General features: G+C 55.4%; 1 protein-coding gene and 1 long non-coding RNA gene across 10 annotated transcripts in view; one reads left to right on the top strand and one right to left on the bottom strand.

Moving 5' to 3' along the window:
* Positions 1 to 3,352: 3,352 nt before the first annotated feature.
* Positions 3,353 to 5,999, bottom strand: LOC109257843 (uncharacterized). Its single transcript, XR_002076116.2, has 2 exons — positions 5,864 to 5,999; positions 3,353 to 3,721 (listed from the first exon to the last, which is right to left on the bottom strand). It is a non-coding gene; the product is annotated as an uncharacterized LOC109257843 (long non-coding RNA).
* A 3,251-nt stretch (positions 6,000 to 9,250) lies between these two features.
* Positions 9,251 to 13,353, top strand: part of KLC1 (kinesin light chain 1) — a 66,415-nt gene continuing 62,312 nt past the window's right edge. For 7 of the 9 annotated variants that reach the window (XM_019434134.2, XM_019434135.2, XM_053889874.1 and 4 more), the window contains exon 1: positions 9,252 to 9,537. The gene's annotated coding sequence lies outside the window, so the exon portion shown is untranslated. Of the gene's footprint in view, positions 9,538 to 13,353 lie in introns of all 9 variants that reach the window. The other 2 variants (XR_008417382.1, XM_019434133.2) reach the window with 1 other exon arrangement.

The raw sequence follows: 13,353 nt of genomic DNA on the forward strand, positions 1-13,353 counted from the left end.
TTCCTTACTCAGCGTCTGCCTCGTCCTCCCTTCTCCGCAGAGCTGAGCAGAGCCTGGCAGACTTCATCCCAGGGCACTGAACGCACGCAGGCCTGGGAGCCTTTCCTGGGGTGGGCAGCCTGGGTCCCTTCAGGCCTGGCCTTTGCCTCCGCACGGAGACGGGTGCAGCGGCTGTCTGGGCGGGCTGGGACTCTACTGCTCCTAGGGTGGCCCTCTAAGCCCGTCTTTGGCTGGCTTCCAGTCCCGAGATCTCCTTTCTCCTGAGCATTTCTGGAGTCGTGTGGCCCAGGCTGGGCCAACGCAGAGGCAATTCTGGTGGGAATAGGTGAGCCTGTTCTCCCAAACGTGACTGTGAATGCGGCAGATCATATGGGGACCAGGACATCTACTAAGAGAAGAAACCAGTGCAAACAATGTTCATAATCGCACTTCCTATGTAGACAGGTGTGAAGGGCAGCCGGGAGCTGGGGAGCGGAGAGAAGGAAGCCGGCTCAGAGGGTGGTGGACACGAGCCCCAGGGAGGCTTACCAACCTGACTGGGTGAGCCAGACCGGTGTTGGTGTGGACAGTCTGAGCTTGGAGGGGCCCCCCTGCACCAGCCCCCGGGGGTGTGAGCTCAGAGAGCCAGAGCCGCCTGTACGAAGGACTGGCTGCCCCCGGCCCCCACCCCCATCCCCGACCCTCCAGCAGCACTTTCCCCGGGGAACCCCCCGTCAGGTAAGCCAAGCAGTGCAAGGTGTTCTGGGCAGACGGGGGTCCGGTGGGCTTGTCACCTGGGGCATTTATTGATGGGCGGGAGTTGAGGGTCTCTCTCCTCCCGGGTGGTGAGGTGCAAAGATGTGATGTCTGGACCACTGCAGCAACTTCTCCTACGAGGGGAGCCGGGCTGAGACTCGATTATATGCCAACTAGAGGCAGAGGTAAGAAAGCCGCAAGACGCGGAGCCCCCCCACCCCCATGGCAGCATCCAGAAGTTCAAGGCCACCCACAGGTGGCACTGGGGAGGGGTGAGGCAAATGAAGACCAGGATTTCTACCTGGGATGTGTGAAAGCCGGCATCTGGGGTGTTGAATGTTTCCTCGTTCATTCGTTTGCTTGTTCGCTCATTTATTCATTCAGCTTAGCCCCATTTATTAAGAGCCTGAACTAGGTCCTGGGGAGGGGCAGCAGGAACTTCCAGGGGGATTCAGGTGGGGTCTGTGCCCCAGAGCGCTCAGCCGCTGTGAGGCGAGCCTGGTCCTGCTGGATGAGGCTGAGGACCATGCAGAGCAGGCAGGAGGCTACGTTCGGTAGCGGGAGCACCTCGGAGCCTGTGGGCAGCTGCTGTCAGGCATCCGGGGGTTAAAGTCCCCAGTGTCCTGCTCTTAGAGGGGACTGTCTCCAAACAGGAGCAGCCTGTGCTGATTCTGGGCAGACTTGGCACCTGCGTGGCTATTTTTATCCAAAAGCTGGAAGGAGCTCTCCATCTGCCTGTCCGAGGAGCCCCATATCTGTGTCCTTGAGCAAGTACACCCCCTTCTGGAATCACAGCCATCGAGGTGGAAAGGGGGTGGCTAACATAATGTGGGTCCCTGGGCTCCAGAGTTCTGCAGAAGCAGGGCCTGTGAAGAGCCTGATCACCAAGAGAATCGCCCCTGGAAAGGCTTGGTGACCCCCTCCCTGGGGTGCCCTTCTGTGAAGAGTACAGAGCTGAGGCTGGCAGGGCCCCCAGGAGAGAGAAGTACTGGGGGGCTGCCTGGAGGAGGCAGATAGCTGCAGGGAGGGGAGGGGACACGACACAGTCCGTGAAGAAGGCACCCCCAAGTTTTGGCCATTGGCACAGCTGCCCCCCAGGGATTGGGGTGGAACACAGGACCGGCTCCCATCCGCCATCCCCTCATGATGTTCCTGGGAGGCAGATGGACAGGCTGATGACCCCCACTTTATGGGGAAAAGGCTGAGATTACACCGAGGAGGAGCCTGGGGCTGGGGCCCAGTCTCCTGATTCCAGCTGAGTGCGGCTCCTCGTGGGACCCAATTCAGTTCCGTCCTCTTTCCCCACTCCCTCCTTTCACACTGTCTGTGCCTGCCACCGTGCTGTGTATCACACTGGGAGCCACAAATATCAGCCTCACCTCAGCAGCTGGGGGGCGGGTGCTGCTTGCTTTTGGCAATGGTGCGGAGGGTGCATTCCTAACCTATGCCCCTCCACCCCCGGGTGCCAGCTCATGAAGGCCCATGAGTGCTCAGAGGAACGGATCGTGCTTGGGGACCCGAGAAAACGTCCCAAGATGTGCCGGTTACTGGTGCTGTGTAACAAACGACCCCAAAACTTCACAGCAGATCTCAACCATTCTGTTAGGCACATAGACTGTGTGGTCAGGGGTTTGGATTGGGCACATCAAGGATGGCTTATCTCACAGGAGACGTTTTCACTCACGCGTGTGACAGTGACACTGGCTGTCAGCTGGGACATCTGCACAAGTGCTCTCTGTGTGGCCTCCCCATGTGGCTGCTTGGGCTTCCCCCAGCAGCATGGCAGCTGGGTTCCAACAGTGAGCTTCCCAAGAGAACCAGGGGGAGGCAATATCACCTTTTAAGGCCTGTCTTCTGAAGTCACATAGTGTCACTTCCACTGTGTCACAGGCTTACCCAGATTCAAAGGAAGGGGACAGAGACTGCAGCTCTTCACGGGAGGAGTGTCACAATCTCACTGTAAGGAGAATGTGTGGTATGGGAGATACTGGCTGGCGTGACCACTTCTGGGAAGTGGAACCTGCCACAGGAGTGTCAAATTTGAGCCGTCCCTGCTGGAGGGCCCCTCCTAAGGCCACTCGCCAGTTATTTGTCTTTTCTCCAAAGATGGTGGCTGTGCGTCCTCCCCAGTCTCCACCACATCTCTTGCTGCATATTTGGAGCACATAGGCCAACATTTTAAATCATTTTTTTAACAGCAGAATCCTTGGTTTACAGGATGTCTTATGAAGGAAATTTGCGCCTTGGGGGCCGGGCTGCCACTGAGGAACTATGTCCCTTGCCGCCTCCCAGGGCCCCTCTGTAATCCAGGTGTGGTGCCCCTACGGGTGTGGGTGTGGCTGAGCGTCGCCTCTCCACGCCTCTCCCACTCTTGCTGGCTTGGGAGCCTAGTGAGCGGAGGCATTGACCGTCCCTCGCGGCAGACTGTCTCAAGGATGTCTGTACAGCAATTGCCATGCGTGAGTGCTTCTCCATTGCCGCTGGGGCAGAAAGTGGTCAACTGCTTAGGAAAAAGGTCTACAAGGTTCTGATGAAGCTAAACATACACCTACCCTATAGCCTAGCAGTTCCATTCCTGGGTATTCACCGGAGAAAAGAAAAGTCTGCGTTTCCCAGAGACGTGCAAGAGAGCTCAGGTCAGCTTTATTCCTATCAACCAGAGTGGAGGCAGCCCAAGGTCTCATCCACAGGGGAGCGGCAATCAACCTGGGTGAGTGTAAAAACTGCCAGTTGGGTGAAAGGTGCCAGACACGAAAGGCAGATACTGTATGATTCTATTTATATAACACACTAGAGCCAAAGTAAACTATAGTAAACGAAACAAAGCAACAGAACAGTGCTTGGGGGACTGAGAAGGGGCACGAGGGAATTTTGTGGGGTCAACATTCCATTTCTTGATAGAGGTTCCATTACACATATAAACATTGATTGGAGTGCCTAGATGGTGTCCTTCAGACGTGTGCATTTCACATTGTGTAAATTCCCCCTGAAAACACAAATATCGAACACCATTAATGATACGCATGCCAGTGTCTAGGGGGCTGGAGAGAGAGGTTTGGTTAAATGGAGAGACGGGAGATAAATAGAGCAAAATGTTAATTGTACAATCCAGGTGGTGGGTATGTGGTCTTCACCATACATTTTTTCCTGCATGTTTGAGTATTTTCATAATAAAATGGGCAGATTCCCAGGGAGAATTTGTTTTCCATGACATGTGCCTAATTCCAGGTCCCCAGTGCTTTCTTTTCTTTTTTCTTTTCTTTTTCTTCTCTTCTCTTCTCTTTTCCTTTCCTTTCTTTTTTTTCTTTTCTTCTTCTCTCTTTCTAAGATTTTGTTTTTTTTTTAAGTGTACTTATTTTGGGGGGGAGGGGATGGAGAATCCCAGGCAGGTTCTGTGCTATCAGTGCAGAGCCTGTCACAGAGCTTGATCCCACGAACCTCGAGATCATGACCTGAGCCCAAATCAAGAGCTGGACACTTAACCGACTGAGACAGCCAGCCGCCCCAATATTTTATTTTTAAGCAATCTCAATACCCAACTGTGGGGCCTGAGATCAAGGGTCGTGTGCTCCGCCCGCCAAGCCAGCCAGTTGCAACCCCGCCCACCCCCACCAGAGCTTATTTCTATCTTCCTATCCATCAAACTACACTGCAAGTGTTTCAATAACAGCTGCCCTCCCCTCTTCCGGTTTCTGGCATTGCGCTTTGTAGACAGCCACATAAAACAGGTCAGGCTTCCAGGCCACATATTGTGGGAGGTCCAGCACTTTATCTCCTACGTCCGGCAGTTCATGGAGAGGGTGTGTAGTCGGATAGTCTCCTGGGCCTGGGAATGTTAGGGCTCCGGCTCAGAGGCACGTTTGGGGTCAATAGTGAGTGGTGTGTATGCACCCACACACGGCCGCGGTGCTTTCTCCAGCAGAGACTCAGTTGCCCTTCCTGCCTGTGTTTGAGCATCATGTCTGCACGTGGAGACATCCTGGGCCCCACACGTGGCTGTGGGAGGGGCTGGACCATCCAGGATAGTTTCCCTTCTGGCCCGGCCGGACGGCTGGCTGGCTGGCTGGACGCAGGCTCAGGGCACTGGGGTGGCTGGGCCTTTCCGCGGGGCAGCTGGTCTTCTCGCGGGGGCAGTGTAGGGGTCCCCAAAGCACAGAAGCGAAATCATCCCGGCTTTCTGGAGGCTGAGGCCGGGAACTGGGCAGCCTCACTTCAGCTCTACTCGGGAAACAGGCTGGCCCAGTGCACGGGTGGGAGGGGGCTTGTCAGGAATGCTGCGGGCCTGGATCAGGTGGCAGTCTGGCTTCGCCGAACAGGACCCAGGCCCAACTTTCCCGGCAGTGTGTGTGTGTGTGTGTGTGTGTGTGTGTGTGTGTGAGAGAGAGAGAGAGAGAGAGAGAGAGAGAGAGAGAGAGGCTGATGGAGCTGCCCACTCCCCATCCTGCTCTGTCCGCCCAAAGTGCCCAAAGTGCCGCGGTGTTCCTCGGATTGAGGGGCGGTCCCTGCAGCTTAAGGTCAGCAGCTCGAGCTCCTCAAGGAAAAAAACACCCTGCAAATCTGATAAAGGTGGTTCTCAGAACCGAAGCCGCAGACCATGGGGGGCGTGGCCTGGGCGGAGAGCAGGGCCGCCGAGCACCAGTAGACCCCGGCCCTGGGTTCCGGTCCAGATGCCAGGCCGCCGTCCCGAAGCCTCTCTAAGACGGGATGGTAGCTGGAGGTGACGTGGGGGGCGGTGCCTAGGCTGGTTGGGGGCGGGGGGGGCGGTGCCCAGGCTGGAGGGGGCGTGGGGGGCGGTGCCCAGGTGGGAGGGGAAGGCAGTGGCGTCCAAACTGAAGGGATGTGGGGGGTGGCGCCCAGGCTGAAGGGGGCGTGGCGGAAGCGCCCAGGTCAGGGGTGTAGGGGGGCAGTGCCCAGGCTGGAGGGGCAAGGCGGTGGCGCCCACACTGGAGGGGGCTTGAGGAGGGGCGCCCAGGCTGAAGGGGGTGTGGGGGAGGCGCCCAGGTCGGGGGGCGGTGCCCAGGCTGGGGTGGGGCGGAGGCGCGGCCGCGGGATTGCGTGGGGTGTTGCGGAGGAAGCACAGCTGGGCTGGCGCGAAGGGGGCGGTACAGGCCACACGGCCTGTGCTTACCCTCCTCCCTGCCTGTCCCTCCGAGGGTGCGTGGGCCTGTCTTTGGCCAGGACGACCCGGACAGGTCGCCCCCTCCTGACCTGAGGACCCACGACCCAGGATCGCTTCTCAGCGCCGCTACGCCGCCAAAGGCAGGCTTCCGGTTCCTCTTCCCTCCCTTCCGCCCCTTCCCTCCCTCTCCTCTTTAGACACTAATGGACTGGGGCTGGCCCCGGGACTGCACACCCCTCGGGAAATCTACCGCAAAGGGCAGCTCCTGGACGGAGACATCCACAGACAGTTATAGTGAAAAGATGAATGCTTTTGAAAAAAGATGGGAGCCCTCTCCATTCTCCAATGGAGACAAATCACTCTGTGTGTGTGTGTGTGTGTGTGTGTGTGTGTGTGTGTGTGTGTGTGTGGGCGCGGGCGCGCGCGCGCGTGCGCGTTCTCTGTTGGGCACTGTTTTTTCTCCCTACAGTTCCACCACTTGGACTCATCTGCTTTATCCTTACCACCTGCCACATGAATACCCCTCGTCCAGGAAGCCCCTGACCCTTGAGGGACATAGGGCTTCCCCGCTCGAAACCTGACCTGGGCCTTCTGTCTCAGCTCCACAGGCTGTCTGCCAGTGTAGGGGTGTCTGTTCTCCCACCACCCAGCCTCACACCTGACACCAGTAGTTCTCAATAAGTATCAGGAATGAAGCGAGTACGAGACTGTATGTTCCTGATTTCCCTCTGACTCCCAGGTGCTGGCCATCTGCAGGAGGTTGGCATTGGATGTTTTCGCTCTTACTTTTTTTGCTTTTTTAAAAAAATGTTTATTTATTTATTTTGAGAGAGAGAGAGACAGAGCACATACAAAGGAGGGGCAGAGAGAGAGGGAGAGAGAGAATCCCAAGCAGGCTTTGTGCTTCCAGCACAGAACCAGATGCGGGGCTCGATGTAGAAAATCGTGAGATCGTGACCTGATCATGATGCTTAACAGACTGAGCCACCCAGGCACCCCATTCTCACATTCTCTTTTCCTTGACCAAGGGACTTCAGTCTTGGCTTCATCTGGGTCCTGTAGGTTGCCTCCAAGTCTTCACACGAGCCCCAGCCTTTGTTTAGATAGATCTCCAGGCTGCCTGTTGATCTCTGAGGTTTCAGAACAGGGAAGCGAATGGTTAGAGAAGGTGGGGAAGGAGGCGGAAATAGAGGAAGGCAGAGCACAAGGCATCTACTTTGGGGAAAGCAGGAGACAGACAGGCAAAGAGGAGGAGGAGGAGGAGGTGGCTCACCCACACAGGCTGCCTATGTTCAGAATGGAAGAGCACTTAAGGGAGCAGGGAGAGAGCCTGCTCCAAAGGTCCCCCCGCTGCCCCCATTGAACACAGCCTCACCCTCCAGGACCCTGGCTAATGTCCTGGGACCCTGGCTAGCCCAGCAAGCTGGTGGCCACAGGGATGCTGGAGGCCAGCAAGCCTTGTGCAGATAGGTGTGTGCTTCCCAGGGCCCTGGTCCTCTAGGTTTGTGGTTAAGGACAGATCATGGATGTGGTGCCCCTGGGTAGCCTTGCTGAGGCTTTTCCACCACAAGGGCTCTCCTCACCTCTGCTAGTGCCCACATAGGAAGGGCAGAGCTGCTCCCTTCTGATTCCTAAAGCTGAGTTAATCCTTGTCTGGGAATCAGTAAGCAAGCCAGGGAGCCTGCAGGGCCTTAGCTGCAGTAAAAGGGGAGAGCACAGGGATCTGTGGGTGTGGTGGATGAATTGGCCTTTTCTCTCTTTCCCCAACACTCCGGACTCATTCCTGCCTCAGGACCTTTGCCTTTTGCTCAGTTGGCTTCTTCCTGTCAGTTAGGTCTCAGCTCACTTGCCTGTGTGAGAGTTCACTCCACCACCTTGTCATTACCTTATTTTTCTCCGCATAGCACTGTATGAGCAAGAGCAAGTATCTTATCTATTCTGTTTACCAGCGCACCTTGGCTCTTACAGTGGGATCACCACAGCTCAACAGATAATTGTCCAAAGGATAAAAGAGCGTGATGATAAAGCCTCAACAGAGTGGCAGGAGTGGGGACGGAGAGGGGAGGGACGAAAGCAATATTAAGGAGGTAGGATCTTGGCCACTCATTAGAAGAGGACATTAAGCATCTCAGATTTCTGGGTGATGGAGCGAACAATCACTAAGCCCAGATTTACAGAGAAAGGAGCTTCGCTCAGCCTGTTTGTTTCTCTCTTCTGTTTCTCTTTTCTCGAGAGCACTTTGGTTACAGCAGTGTGGCCAAATCACTCAGGGAGTGTGGAAAGGTTTGACGCACTGCCTCTCCCTCGCCCCTTTTAAGCTGATCTTTGCATTTATATGATACTGAAGTAATTGGACCTCCCTGTGAGAACCTGGGAGCACTTAACTTCCCTAGTGACTGTGTAATTCCAGGGTTAAAAAGGCTGCTGGTGCTGGGCTGATACATCTTTAGAGCACAGCAGTTCAAAAGCAAGTGTGTTGTGTAGGAACACCTCCTGGTTAATACTGCCACAGGGCCCCCGCACTTGGGACAGCCGCAGGCATCTGGTGGGGGGGGGGGGGGGCGGTAGTTCTCCCAAGCTGGTGGCAGGCAAAGAAAGCTGAGCCTTGCCCACTGAATCAGCATGCGTCCTCCGGGCCCGACTGCTGAGTCAGGCCTGCATAGCTGGCGATGCAGCAGTATGAGGCCCAGGAGCGCTCTCTGACCTGGAAGTACTGCCCTTCAGGCGGGGGCTGGAGGTCGTGGCACTGCGGCCAGGGGTGTGGGCTGGTGAAGGCTGCTGTTGGGGGGTGGGGGAGGGGTGCAGCAGCAGGAGGTGGCACGTCTGCCCTCGCCAGGCACTAGAGGGGCAATTTGTGCGAGGCCTTTGTGGCTGAGGGGAGCGCCTGGAAACTCCGCTTGAGCTCTAATTCTTGAGGATCCGACGACACTAGGGCGAAGGAACAATAAGATGGGGAGGGTCAGCACGTTGACCAAAGACTAGATTTCCCTGGAGAAGAAAGAGAGGCCTCGTGGCTTAGCCTAGCTCCTCAGGATCCTTTGGAGGAGCTGGGGACCCCTTCCTTTGGCCCCCTCCTTGTGGGTTCCAGAGCGATTGAAAACGCGCACATAAAACGCGTGAATAAGGGGCATGGCACACAGTGAACATCATTCCGGATACGGGAGAGCAGGAGGGCAGGGCCGGGGCGCAGGCTGGGGCAGCCGTCGGGCGCGCAGTGGTCTCGGGCGGTGGCGCAGCGCCCCAGCGCCCTCCTCTAGCGCGTGGGCCGGGACCCCGGCCGCGCGCGGGCCTCAGTTTCCCAGGCAGCGCCTCGCCCCGCCTCGCCCCGCCCCCCGGCAGCGGGCGAGTGACGTCACGGGCGGCGCGCAGCATTGTGGGGCGGGAGCGCCGAGTCGGGGGAGGGACGCCGAGACGCCATTTTCGGCGGCGGGAGCGGCGGAGCCGGAGCAGAGCTGGAGCCGGCGGGCGCAGGGCGGCGGCTACGGGGAGGAGCCGCGGGGGACAGCGCTCGCGGGCGGCCGAGGATGCTGCGGGGCGGCCGCGCCAGCGCCCCTCGCTCGTGACCGCGGCGCCGCTCCTGAGGCAGCCGAGGCGGAGGGCCCCGCGCATTCCTGCTCCGCGCACGCGCCCCGCGACCTCCCGGTGCTGACAGCGCGAGCGCGCGGCCCCGCGGGAGCAGCACGGTGAGTCCGCGGTCCCCTTCAGGTCCGCAGCCCGGCCGCACCCCCCTCCTCACCCATGTCCCCTCCCGGGACCGCGGTCCTCGGTCCCACGCCCTCATCCACATCCCCTTCGGCTCCTCTTCCCGGGCCCAGCCCCGCCCGGCTCCTCATCCCCGTCCACTTGTCGTCCGTGCCCGGTCCCTTCTCGGCGCCGCGGCCCTGGGTCTTCATCCACGTCCCGTGCCCGCCCCCGCCGAGACTTCATCCCCGGCCACAGCCCCTTCCCCGTCTCGGTCTCCAGTGCAGGTCCCGGCCCCTCCCCGTGTACGTCCCCCTGTGCGCATCCCCGGCCCGGGCTGCGGGCGGGCGGGCGGGCGGGGGCGGCGGCCCCGGGGAACAGCTGCGGACCCCCGGAGCCGCGCGACAGGGGGATAGGGCCGCCCCCGGGAACGCGGCGCGCGGGGAGGGGCGGCCGGCCCGGCTGGCTTTGTCCGAATCCTCCCTCTTCCTTCCGGCCCCCGCCCTCTCCGGCGGCACCGCCCTGGGCGGACGCGCCTGTCATGCTCACCGGCGAAGGGCTGCCGGGCGGGTCGGAAGCGTGCAGGGTCTGTTTCTTGCACCGTGTTCACCTGGGCTGGCGTTGCTCTTGGGCGAAACTTGCAGCGGCCCTGGTCTTGGAATACTTACGCTGTTGTCAAGTATGGTGCGCCTCTTTCCTTAAACAACAACAACAAAACAGAAGCTAAAATGAAACACGAAGGAAGTAAAATTGGTGCCTGGTGGGTTGGATGGTTTTATAACGTGACGTTTGTAGCTCCAGGTGATTTTGTGATCGAATTGTTGCTCCTTGTTGTTTTGTCATTCAAAAACACACTACGATTTTACATGTTACACGTTTAATAAGGAGTACTTGCAAAAATGTTTTTAAAAAGTGTGAGAAGAGACCATTTGAAATACGCTATTTAAACTGGTATGTAAAAGGGCAGTTCTTTGAGTCTTTGCATTAAATTCTAAGGCCTTTTTTTTTTTTTTTTTTTTGGGTACAGCATGACTAAGCCATTGGTCCGAATGATTAGCTCAGAATACGTTGTAATAGTTCAGTGAAAAACCCATTAGGAATTTGGGAAACCTTCTTAAGTCTCTTGGTCTTATTACTGAATTCACTTCTTTCAGGGATTGGCAGCAAGCCTTCTTGGGGGTGCGAAATTTGATTCGTCGTTCTGTTTCTTAAATATGTTTAGGAATACAACGAGACTAAATATTAATTTCAGATTGTGGGGAATTACACGTGGGAAGCAGTCTTAAGAGCCAGTTTCTCCAGGTCATCAGAGAATGCAACATCATGATGCAGTGGAGCCTTGGCAGCCCTGTGATGTTGCTGAGGGTGTGGGAGACCCCGGGTGGTAACTTCACTGTGACCTGGCTCATTCGCTTTGCTTTCGAGCGCCTTCTAAAAACGCTAGACAACACATAGTTAAGCTAGAAAGACATGCATGGGAATCAAGACAGTACCTGCAGGAAGAAGAGAGAAAATGCCACTGGGGAGGGGCGTATAGTATCGTAAGTATTTTAAAATAAATAAAACGTTAACTGTAGTTACTTAAAATTGTACATTAAAAAATTATACGTTCTTAAGCGTGTTCTGTAACGTTGAAAAATAGGTAAGCCGATGTGTAACTTTCCATGTGGGACTATAAAAGTTGATTAATTTGTAAGATTCATATAACATGGAAACATAAGTGGAATATGATAAGAAACCAGGACTTTATGTAACAGTCATCAGTAATACCCTCAACACAAGTACAGGCCAGTTTTAAGTGTCAAATTTCAGGACATAGAATGAAAATGATTAGCATGGTAAATGATGAAAGCTTGGTCTTTTGTTTTTTTAAATCAAACCAAGAGTTGATTTTTTTTTTTTTTTAATTTGTATTAAAAAATTTTTTTTAATGTTTATTTTTGAGAGAGAGAGACACACACACACAGGGCACAAGCAGGGTAGGAGAAGAGAGAGACGAAGTCACGGAATCCAAAGCAGGCTCCAGGCTCCGAGCTGTCAGCACAGAGCCTGACACGGGACTCGAACTCAAGAACTGTGAGATCATGACCTGAGCCAAAGTTGGATGCTCAACCGTCTGAGCCACCCAGGCGCCCCGAAAGCTTGTTCTTAAATGTCTATCACGAACCAGCTGAGTGACACCTGAGTGGCTCAGTTGGTTAAACTTCCGACTTTGGCTCAGGTCATGATCTTGCAGTTGGGGAGTTTGAGCCCCGCATCAGGCTCTGCTCACAGCTCAGAGCCTGCTTTGGATCCTCTGTCTCTCCCTCTTTCTGTCTCTCTGTTTTCTCTCTCAAAAACAAATAAACTTAAAAAAACAAAAAATAACCCAACTGAATGGCAAGTGCTGTGCTAAGTAGTTGGGGAAATAGAGACTGTTCTCTTGGAGTTCAGTCTGGTGTGGAGACAGAGGAAAACTGATGGGTACTGCAGATTAGGTTAAATGCTGTGCTGAGTGTCCTGAGAAGGTGATTCTGGATATGAGACTCAAAAGTACCAAATGCCAGGGATTGGTAGTGGCCGTTCTGGAGGACACAGGCCCTGAGGCGGCACTGCAGTAGAGGGGAGTGAAGTTGGGGAGGGCAGGAGTGGAAAGGGAAGATGAGAGAAGGAAAGCAGGAAGGAGGATTGGGGGATTCTTGAGAGCGTGGTGACACTTTAGAAAGCGTGGGTAGGGTGGCAGGTGATTTGAACCAAGGTGAGACTCGATGGGAAGCTTTTAGCCCCACATGCGGACTGAGAGCTCCTGAATTGGGGCCGCGACAGTAGGAACAGTGATACAAATGGACTAGAGATGGCTTCAAGGGTTCCAGGGGCCCTGACTTGGGAGTGAGCAGACCAGTAAGAGTCGGACTGCGATCCGGAAGGCATGGAGTGGCAGTGTTCGCAGCCAGAGCGAGCTGCAGGGGCGGGCGTTGGATCGGGTCACTCCTCCACCGAGTCCTGAGAGCACTCTGCCCCCATGCCTTTCCTTCACATTCCGACTCTTGCCCTCACTGAAGCACACCCCGGCTCCTGCCGAGCCTGCTCTTCCGTATGTCCCCGTGTCCCCACTTCCCCATGTTCCTCAGCACTTCTGTCATTGTTACGGTATGCTTTCATTGTATTTAATTTCTTCGTTTATTGTCCGTCCCTTTCACTTCATGTCCACGATCTCCATGAGGGCAGGGATTTTTATCAGCGCTTAATAAACGTTTATTGAAGGAATGCATCTAGAATTACTTCCTTGTCACTAACGGGAGGCTCACTGGCTGGTAATACCCACCAAGATGGGGAAAATGAGAGGAGGACGAGGTGGTAAGCTTGGTTTTGGATAGGTTAAATCTGAAGTGTTTGTGGGGTGCCCAAGTGGATGGCGGGCAGTTGGAGATTCAGGTTTGGAGTTCAAGACAAATATTTAGGCTGCAGTCAGAGGTTTGGAAGACCTTATCGTCTCGTTGAAAGCCAGTGGTGGTGTCTGTAATGACCTCTCTGGGAGCTTCTGACGCTTGTAGACACTGTGGAGTTGACCCTAAGATAGGTGGCAGAGGAGGTCGACGTCCAGGTGGCTAAGAAGTCAAGGAAGATTTGGATAGACAGAGCTACTGATGTGGCTTCTAGCAGGTTATCAGCGACCTTTCGAATTTTTCCTGAGAATATTACCTCCTAAGGCAGGTGTGCTAATTCAGAAATGATCTGCATGCTGTCTCCCAGGGCATCCTTGTGTCTTTCTGCCCTGAAGTCTCCCAATTAATATACTCTTCTGTCAAAATGAATTCAGATTTTATTTTTGTCTCAAC

The sequence above is a fragment of the Panthera pardus genome, unplaced genomic scaffold (genome assembly GCF_024362965.1).
Source record: "Panthera pardus isolate Hobbes unplaced genomic scaffold, ASM2436296v1 HiC_scaffold_24, whole genome shotgun sequence".
Lineage (NCBI taxonomy): Eukaryota > Metazoa > Chordata > Mammalia > Carnivora > Felidae > Panthera > Panthera pardus.